This window comes from Carassius auratus, unplaced genomic scaffold, assembly GCF_003368295.1.
Source record: "Carassius auratus strain Wakin unplaced genomic scaffold, ASM336829v1 scaf_tig00216382, whole genome shotgun sequence".
In the NCBI taxonomy this organism is placed as follows: domain Eukaryota; kingdom Metazoa; phylum Chordata; class Actinopteri; order Cypriniformes; family Cyprinidae; genus Carassius; species Carassius auratus.
The window spans coordinates 104,163-114,489 of NW_020528539.1; the positions used below are offsets into that span (position 1 = coordinate 104,163).

At 38.0% G+C, this 10,327-nt stretch overlaps 1 long non-coding RNA gene and 2 pseudogenes across 1 annotated transcript; all 3 read left to right on the forward strand.

Annotated features, from left to right (window-relative positions):
- The first annotated feature begins 1,097 nt into the window (after window positions 1-1,097).
- LOC113097715 (myosin heavy chain, fast skeletal muscle-like) lies at window positions 1,098-7,952 on the forward strand (annotated as a pseudogene).
- A 146-nt stretch (window positions 7,953-8,098) lies between these two features.
- Window positions 8,099-8,531, forward strand: LOC113097719 (uncharacterized). Its single transcript, XR_003288937.1, has 3 exons — window positions 8,099-8,132; window positions 8,245-8,342; window positions 8,427-8,531. It is a non-coding gene; the product is annotated as an uncharacterized LOC113097719 (long non-coding RNA).
- Window positions 8,532-9,446: 915 nt separating this feature from the next.
- Window positions 9,447-10,321, forward strand: LOC113097716 (myosin heavy chain, fast skeletal muscle-like; annotated as a pseudogene).
- Window positions 10,322-10,327: the final 6 nt, after the last annotated feature.

Sequence of the window (10,327 nt, forward strand, 5' to 3'; positions counted from 1 at the left end):
TTTAGTCATCCAATAATCATAAATGCATTAAGTCACTGCGGCACTGATATTTGTGCAAGATCTAAACGTGGAGGAACACTTGTATAATTTTAATATATTGTCATACCATCCAGTGATTACTCATGACATAGCTGCTTTGAAACCATGTGTATTGTGAAAAGTGCAAAAAAAAAAAAACACTTTGATTGAGTGTAATATGAATTACAACTCTGGGAACAACACCTGAAGCCCAACAGACTAGTACAGCAATTAGAAGAGTGTAAAACTGAAATCACAAGGAACATTAAAAGCTTTGTAAAGCATTACTTGTAACTGTGTTTATGTTATTACTTTGGAATATGACCTGACAAAAAATAAAAACAAATTTTACCAATATTTCTCAATCTTTTTCATAGTTCATTGTCTATACAGCAATGCAGCATTATTCTACCAGATCGCGGCTGGCCTTTAACATAACTTTCACAGACATGAATGACAACTGCTTTGCTCAAATTTGCTCCTTTATCACACAAAAAGCTTCCAAGGCTTCTGGGAACAGTATCCTAGTGACATTTGAGAGCTTCTCCACAGCTAAACTGGGCTCTAATGTAGTGCCAAGGCACTTGAAGAAGATTGTGCTACACATAAGACCCAAACAATGTCTGAACTCCAGTAACTGATACCCTTCACATAACAACCCTTTCTCAAGGTTAAGGGGCTTGATCACAAGTCATGCCCATAAATACATCAAGTATAATTTTTAATCACAGTATTGGTTGCTCATTTTCAAATATTAATTTAATAAATCGGGATGTCAATACACCCCATCTTAGGGAAGCATTCATTTAAACAGATATCAATATTTTATGTTCTACAAGATGGTTTCTAACACAGTATTTCCTATAAACAAAGCCAAAAAAATACAATTATTATTAAAATGTAATTATTAAAATACAATAATTAAGGCTGGAAATTTAACTAGCATATATTGATATCAGTGCAATGATATTGATGAATGTAACATTCAGTTCCAAAAATTGGTATGGAAACAGAGCTAGAAATACATGACCAAATACAGCGAGTGTGTTCTGCTGAGTGAACATTATTCTGTCTATATAAGACGCTGCTTCAGGATCATCTAAAGACTGACTGGAACTCAAAGGTGAGTGAGGTTCTCATCATGTTCTCCTTCTACTACTAACCTAATATTACAGACTAGTGTTTTGCATTTTAGAGTTGATAACCCTGACTCATGGTAATTAGTCAGCATATCTAAGAGTTTACATTATTGACATGCACTGTATATTCCACATGCTTTTGAATTTAATCTGACTGAATTACTGGGAGTAAGCACATATTTGCTGCATGGTATTGATAGATTATTTGCCTTTCTCTTAGCATCTCCTACCTCAGATCCATCAGACACATTCTCTCTGGACACGACAGCAGGTATCATGCATGTGATTATATAGTGATAATATATGCATTTTTTAAATCATTGGTTTTCATTAAAAGAAAAGAAAATGATGTATCCCACTCAGTTAGGGCAAACATTTGGCTCAAAGGAGTACCATATTGTAATTTTTAAGCGTGCATCTTTGATGGTTAATGAGTGAAGAGAGCCGCTCATGTGTTATAGCAGTGGTTATAGCAAATAGCAGGGAAGTCAAGTCAGGTCACCTTTATTTATATAGCGCTTTAAACAAAAAAGATTGTGTCAATGCAACTGAACAACATTCATTAGGAAAACAATAATGTGTGACTAATTCAAAATGATAGTTAAAGGCAGTTCATCATTGAATTCAGTGATGTAATCTCTGTTCAGTTAAATAGTGTCTGTGCATTTATTTGCAATCAAGTCAACGATATCGCTGTAGATGAAGTGACCCCAACTAAGCAAGCCAGAGGCGACAGCGGCAAGGAACCGAAACTCCATCGGTGACAGAATGGAGAAAAAAACCTTGGGAGAAACCAGGCTCAGTTGGGGTCAGTTCTCCTCTGACCAGACGAAACCAGTAGTTCAATTCCAGACTGCAGCAAAGTCAGATTGTGCAGAAGAATCATCTGTTTCCTGTGGTCTTGTCCTGGTGCTCCTCTGAGACAAGGTCTTTACAGGGGATCTGTATCTGGGCTCTAGTTGTCCTGGTCTCGGCTGTCTTTCAGGGATGTAGAGTTCCTTTCTAGGTGCTGATCTACCATCTGGTCTGGATACGTACTGGATCTGTTGGCTACGGTGACCTTGGAATAAGAGATAAACAGACTAATAATAGCGTATATGCCATTCTTCTAATTATGTAGCAAGTACATCGGGTGTCATGGGAAGTGTTCCTCGTTCCGGTTTACCTAATTAATGCAGCCTAAAAATCCTTTAACGGATTTGGATATTAGAAGCGTATTAGTGTGTTATGTGTATGCCAGGTTAAAGAGATGGGTCTTTAATCTAGATTTAAACTGCAAGAGTGTGTCTGCCTCCCGAACAATGTTAGGTAGGTTATTCCAGAGTTTAGGCGCCAAATAGGAAAAGGATCTGCCATCCGCAGTTGTTTTTGATATTCTAGGTATTATCAAATTGCAAGAGTTTTGAGAAAGCAGTGGACATGGAGGACTATAGTGCAATAAGAGTTCCCTCAAATACTGAGGTGCTAAACCATTCAAATTCAAATAAGCAAGATTTTAAAATCTATACGATGTTTGATAGGGAGCCAGTGCAGTGTGGACAGGACCGGGCTAATATGGTCATACTTACTGGTTCTAGTAAGAACTCTTGCTGCTGCATTTTGGACTAGCTGTAGTTTGTTTATTAAGCGTGCAGAACAACCACCCAATAAAGCATTACAATAATCTAACCTTGAGGTCATTAACACATGGATTAACATTTCTGCATTTCACATTCAGAACATAGGCCATAATTTAGATATATTTTTGGGAGGGAAAAATGCAGTTTTACAAATTCCAGAAACATGGCTTTTTAAGGAAAGATTATTATCAAATAGCACACCTAGGTTCCTAACTGATGATGAAGAATTGACCAAGTAGCCATCAAGTTTTAGACAGTGTTCTAGGTTATTACATGCCATTTTTAGGTCCTATAGTTTTTTAGGCACCTCTGTTTTTTTTCAGAATTTAGCAGTAAGAAATTACTCGTCATGCAGTTTTTTATATCGACTTTGCATTCTGTTAGTTTTTCAAATTGGTATATTTTGCTGGGCCGTGAAGAAATATAGAGCTGAGTATCATCAGCATAACAGTGAAAGCTAACACCATGTTTCCTGATGATATCTCCCAAGGGTAACATATAAAGCATGTAGAGTAGCGGCCCTAGTACTGAGCCTTGAGGTACTCCATACTGCACTTGTGATCGATATGATACCTCTTCATTCACTGTTACGAATTGATGGAGTTCAAATAAGTATGATTTAAACCATGCTAATGCACTTCCATTAATGCCAACAAAGTTTTCTAGTCTATGCAAAAGAATGTTGTGTTGAATTGTGTTTAATGCAGGGCTAAGATCCAATAGCACCAATAGAAAGATACAACCACGATCAGATGATAATAGCAGGTCATTTGTAACTCTAAGGAGAGCAGTCTCAGTATGATACGGTCTAAATCCTGACTGGAAATCCTCACATGAACCATTTTTCTCTAAGAAGGAATATAAATGTTAGGATACTACCTTTTCTAGTATCTTGGACACAAAAGGAAGATACGATATCAGTCTGTAATTAGCTAGTTCCTTGGGGTCAAGTTGTGTTTTTTTTATGAGATGCTTAATAATAGCCAGTTTGAAGGTTTTGGGGACATATCCTAATGACAATGAGGAATAAATAATAGTCAGAAGAGGATCTATGACTTCTGGAAGCACCTCTTTTAGGAGCTTAGATGGAATAGGGTCTAACATACATGTTGTTGGTTTAGATGATTTAACAAGTTTATACAATTCTTCCTCTCCTATAGTAGAGAATGAGTGGAACTGTTCCTCAGGGGGTCTATAGTGCACTGTCTGATGTGATACTGTAGCTGATGGCGGCATGGTTACAGTTTTATCTCTAATAGTATCGATCTTAGAAGTAAAGTAGTTCATAAAGTCATTACTGCTGTGCTGTTGGGAAATGTCAACACTTGTAGATGCTTTATTTTTCATTAATTTAGCCACACTGTATTGAATGTCTGTGGTTATGTTTGTTTTCTTCTAAAAGAGATGACAGTTAATCAGATCTAGCCATTTTTAATGCTTTTCTGTAGGATAGGTTACTTTCCCGCCAAGCAATACGAAATACCTCTAGTTTTGTTTTCTTCCAGCTGCGCTCAATTTTCCGGGCTGTTCTCTTTAGTGAAAGTGAAAGTTGTGACATTTGCCAAGTGTGGTGACCCATACTCAGAATTGATGCTCTGCATTTAACCCATCCAAGTGCACACACACAGCAGTGAGAAGTGAACACACCCCTGGAGCATTGCGCAGCTATATATCCAGCACCCGGCGAGCAACCTCATACCTGCGACCTTCCGATTACAAGTCCAAGTCTCTAACCATTAGGCCACAGCTGCGCACCTTACTTATTATACCATGTTGTGAGACTGTTTTCTTTAAACATTCTCTCTGTTGTCATTTGTCACAGTAAACCGAAATCATGGGAGATGGTGAAATGGAGTGTTTCGGCCCGGCGGCTATTTTCCTCCGGAAGCCAGAAAGAGAGAGAATCGAGGCTCAGACTGCCCCTTTTGATGCCAAAACGGCATTCTTCGTGTCAGAGCCAGAAGAGATATACCTCAAGGGTACTCTTATTAGTAAAGAAGGTGGCAAAGCTACTGTCAAAACTCTCTGTGGGAAAGTAAGTACACTCAGAAAAAGTGTTGATCTTCTGTAAAACAAATTTGCATGATGCTATGTCACGTGAATAAAACATATAATTTTTAGTAAATATCTCACCCTTGCTGAAAACTTTTTAGACACTCACGGTAAAAGAAGATGAAATCTTCCCCATGAATCCTCCCAAGTTTGACAAAATTGAGGACATGGCCATGATGACCCACCTCAATGAGCCTACTGTGCTCTATAACCTTAAAGAGCGTTATGCAGCATGGATGATCTACGTAAGTCTGAGTTAATCATGTTTTACTCCTAGTATAGGGCGACAGCCCTGAAAACTGGACTCTCTATCTCTGTTTCAAGACCTACTCTGGCTTGTTTCTGCGTCACTGTCAATCCCTACAAGTGGCTCCCAGTGTACGACACAGTTGTTGTGGCTGGATACAGAGGCAAAAAGAGGGTTGAAGCCCCACCTCACATCTTCTCCATCTCCGACAACGCCTACCAGTTCATGCTCACTGGTAAGTGGGGATATAAATTTTCAATCCAATTAGCAAACAAATAAAATAATTAGATTTGCTTAGAAGTAGGGCTGTCAATCAATTACATTTTTTTATCTAATTAAATCACACCCTTTTTCTGTGATTAATCACACACTTCATGAAATTAAGCATAGACCATTTATCTTGTTTCAAATATTTATTTTGTAATCATTTGCTATATCCACCAAAGTAAACCAAAACTTTTGATTTTTGTGTTTCTCAAAAATCTTTTTTTTTTTTGGCAAGCTTTTTTCAAGATAAATTTAAATGTCTTTCCAAAAAAGGACACTTACAAACTCCAAAAAGGACACCAAAGGGGCCTATAAGCACATTTGAAAGAAACAAAATCAAAATGTTATAATATGTATACATATGTATACTGTCAAGTTACTAAAACGAAAAGGGCCACATGGAGATGCCAAAAAAAAAAATACAATGCTTTTTACTATACAAATCATTACAAAGCAACTTTACAGAAAATTATGTTTCTACAATATTTAGTAGTAGCTTATAAGTGGTGACTGTCAGTTTGTGTGTGTATGACAGCACACAAAATTAATACAAGATGTAGTCAGCCAGACGATGAACCATTATTAACAGCAATTATTATATGATGCAGTCACACTTGTAGCAATATTTGTTAGTTCTGTTTGTTAATTTAAGGTTTAGCATCATCTGAGGTCCTCTGAGGGTCAGCATCATCTCTTCTCAGGTGTTCTGGATCCAGACTGGAGCTTGTGTAAATCCTAGTTAACACGGGATTAAAGATCCTGTGGCAAAACATAGAAACAAATAGAGACATCATTAGCATAGCTGCTGATCCAACAAAGTAAAATTAATTAGTTTAACCCAAGCTAATGAATAAAAATGCACATTTGATCAGATACAACTACACTCACAATTTAAGAGATGCATTATTCGAATGCTTGGCGAAAGAGATGTGTTTTTAATCTAGATTTAAACAGAGAGAGTGTGTCTGAACCCCGAACATTATCAGGAGGCTATTCCAGAGTTTGGGAGCCAAATGTGAAAAAGCTCTACCTCTAGTGGACTTTGCTATCCTAGGAACGACCAAAAGTCCAGCGTTTTGTGACCTTAGCGTGCGTGATGGGTTGTAGCGTGGTAGAAGGCTAGTTAGTGTACGCAGGAGCTAAACCATTTAGGGCCTTATAGGTAAGTAATGATAATTTGTAACTGATACGGAACTTAATAGGTAGCCAGTGCAGAGACTGTAAATTGGGGTAATATGATCATATTTTCTTGACCTGGTAAGGACTCTAGCTGCTGCATTTTGGACTACCTGTAGCTTGTATAATCAACTTTACCTTGATTGCAGTCTTCATCTATTAAAACTTTAATAGCGAGACTGGTTATCCAGTCGAGACACTGTAAGTTTGCATCTCATCTGGCCAACAGCGGTGGGATGTTGACAATCCGTTCAGTCTGTACTTCACACAGTGTGACGTTTGAGGGCTCATGCTCTTCAAAGACAATCACTATGACAGAGCTCTGCAATCTCTAATGTAATCAGCCTGATTTCCTCTGTATTAGCACTGTTTTGGACGGATTGTTTGAACACATTCGCTTTCCCGGATCTTTGGACTGAAAACTTACCGGAGTTTAGATTAAATTGATCTGATCGCAAGCAGAGAAGGACAATTGGGTTAAAGGGTTAGAATACAAATTGTGCTTCAGTAATTTAGCGTTAACGGCATTAAATAATTTGAATGCATTATGGATGGTAAAATGAATCGCATGCAGTAACACATTAAGGATGAAGTGTGCTTATTTTGTGTTTATCCTGAGCCTGCCTTTATTTTGTTTGTTAAATTTAATCATTTAAATTAAAAAAAAGTGGGAAAATCTGTTTAGTGGTTTCACTTAAAATAACACTATAAACTTGTTTCAGACAGGGAGAATCAGTCCTATCCTGATTACGTAAGTAGACTATGATAGTTAAATGTTTTTTGTCGAAGTAGTTCTATTTTTAAATGCATGTGAGAAAACTGCTTATTACCCCTAACCCTAACCCTTTTTGCAGAAAGCAGCACTATGAAATGTAAAAAGTAAAAGCTGTTAATTTGATTGAGAGTAAGCTGTGGCTTACGTGCACGTCAATTCAAAAACATTATTCTAAAAGGAATGTATTGGAAATATACAAGTTTAAGACCATGCTGCTAAAACAAAGCATGTACATACAAAGCATGTTTCACATCTTATGTGGCTTTTAAATGTGCGTGTAAATGTAGTGCCTGACGATTATGGTTTTTTAAAGAAGTTACATGAAAGCTAATGTATTTACATAAAAGAAAATTTATTAAACAAGCCATTTCTAACTTCCCATCTTTAACACATCTACTCAGTGGAGAATCTGGTGCAGGAAAGACTGTCAACACCAAACGTGTGATCCAGTACTTTGCGACAATTGCTGTATCTGGACCCAAGAAGGCAGAACCTGTCCCCGGCAAAATGCAGGTGATAAATCAAGCAACAGCCAAAGTAGAGTGACAGAATAATTCTACATGATGAAATTACTTAAATACTCACCAGGGGTCGCTAGAGGATCAAATCATTGCCAGCCAACCCTCTTCTGGAGGCTTATGGAAATGCCAAGACTGTAAGGAATGACAACTCCTCTCGTTTTGTAAGTTACTGAAGTCAAATGAAATGCTTTATACAAATTCAGTTCAAATTCCAAATATGGGAAAATCTAAGATGAATATTTCTCTCTGTAGGGTAAATTCAATCAGAATTCACTTTGCGACCACTGGAAAAACTGGCCTCAGCTGATATTGAAACTTGTGAGTCAACTTGTTTAAACCAAAACATTTTTTATTTGGAGGGTAATGGAGGGATCAATCAATTGGGACTCAAAATATCTTTTTTTTTTCTTTTTTTTTTTTTCTTTGAAAGATCTGTTAGAAAGTCAAGAGTGACATTCCAGCTGTCGGCTGAGAGGAGTTACCACATCTTCTACCAGCTCATGACTGGACACAAGCCAGAGCTGCTCGGTGAGAAATCCACAGGATTGTGTGTTTCAGTTAATTCCTAGTGTAAGAGCACTGTTAACATGCTGCAACATCAACTCTTTACAGAGGCCTTGCTCATCACCACCAACCCTTATGACTATCCAATGATCAGCCAGGGTGAAATCACTGTCAAGAGCATCAATGATGTGGAGGAGTTCATTGCCACCAGATGTATGTGGACAGCTGCATTATTATTAGTAGTAGTGGTAATGTTTCATATTATTTTGCAATATTTCTCAGGAAATGAACATCAGAAAAACACCAGCATACCCTGAATACTGCATGACATACAACAAGAAATATGTTTCTCTTTTGGCTCTATAGCAAATAATTTGCAATTTATTTGGTCTGTGTAAAAACAGACTGCCATTGACATTCTGGGCTTCACTGCTGATGAGAAAATTCAGCATCTACAAGCTAACAGGTGCTGTGATGCATCATGGGAACATGAAGTTCAAAACAGAAGCAGAGAGAGGAGCAGGCTGAACCTGATGGCACTGAGGGTAAGGTGTTTTATTAGCACTTATTAGCATGCAAACATGGACTCCATTAGCAACAATAATTCATAAATCTGTATGTCCTCAGTGCCGATAAAATCGCTTACCTCATGGGCCTCAACTCCGCTGACATGCTGAAGCTCTGTGCTTCCCCAGAGTGAAGGTTGGGAATGAGATGGTGACCAAAGGCCAGACAGTACCACAGGTGATCACTTACCTTCTCAATAGATGAAAAAAAAAAACTAGAAATGTCCCAAAACATTCATAAGAGACATTCATACTTCAGAAAGTTACACTAATAGCAATTACACTGATCTTTGAATTTCTCAGGTGAACAACGCAGTCTCTGCTCTTTGCAAGTCTGTCTATGAGAAAATGTTCTTGTGGATGGTAGTCCGAATCAATGAGATGCTGGCACGAAGCAGCCTAGACAGTTCTTCATTGGTGTGCTGGAACATCGCTGGATTTGAAATCTTCGATGTGAGCATCAGTCATTAATGTCTCTGTAAGAATCAAGATATAAAAGATTGCAGTAGGCAGTGAGAACTTGCTTTTGTTGAATTATCAGTTCAACAGCTTGGAAACAGCTATGCATCAACTTCAACAAATGAGAAACTGCAACAGTTCTTCAACCACCATATGTTTCGTTCTGGAGCAAGAGGAATACAAGAAAGAAGGCATTGAATGGGAAGTTCATTGACTTTGGTATGGACTTGGCTGCCTGCATTGAGCTCATTGAGAAGGTAAGAGGAAATTCTGTAAATTAAATTTACTATTCACATTGTGTCTGTACTTGAGATTGTATATTTCTTCAACAGCCAATGGGCATCTTCTCCATCCTTGAAGAGGAGTGCATGTTCCCCAAGGCTACAGACACAAGCTTCAAAAACAAGCTGCATGATCAGCATCTGGGTAAAACTGCTGCCTTCCAGAAGCCCAAGCCTGCCAAAGGTAAGGCCGAGGCCCACTTCTCTCTGGTGCACTACGCCGGCACTGTGGACTACAACATCGTCGGCTGGCTGGACAAGAACAAGGATCCACTGAACGACTCTGTGGTGCAACTTTACCAAAAGTCATCGATGAAACTGCTGTCCTTCCTGTATGTCGCACATGCAGGAGCAGATGGTATGAACATACAAACATTTGCATTTCCTCAATGACTTTGTGTTTTAATTATGTACAAGGCCCATGCATATACAAAAACTGAGAAAATAATAAGATTCTTAAAATGCAGCCATCTATGTGGTCACATATTTAAAAAGGTTTCAAAGTATGAAGTAAATATATGCAAGAGAACAATTAGATTCAACAATATTTAAATTGAGGTTGATTGAAGGGGTTAATTGAATGCAACACAATATCAACAAATTAAAAAAAAAACTTATGTTATTGATATAAACAGCTGAGGGCGGTGGCGGAAAGAAAGGCAAGAAGAAGGGTGGTTCCTTCCAGACGGTGTCTGCACTTTTT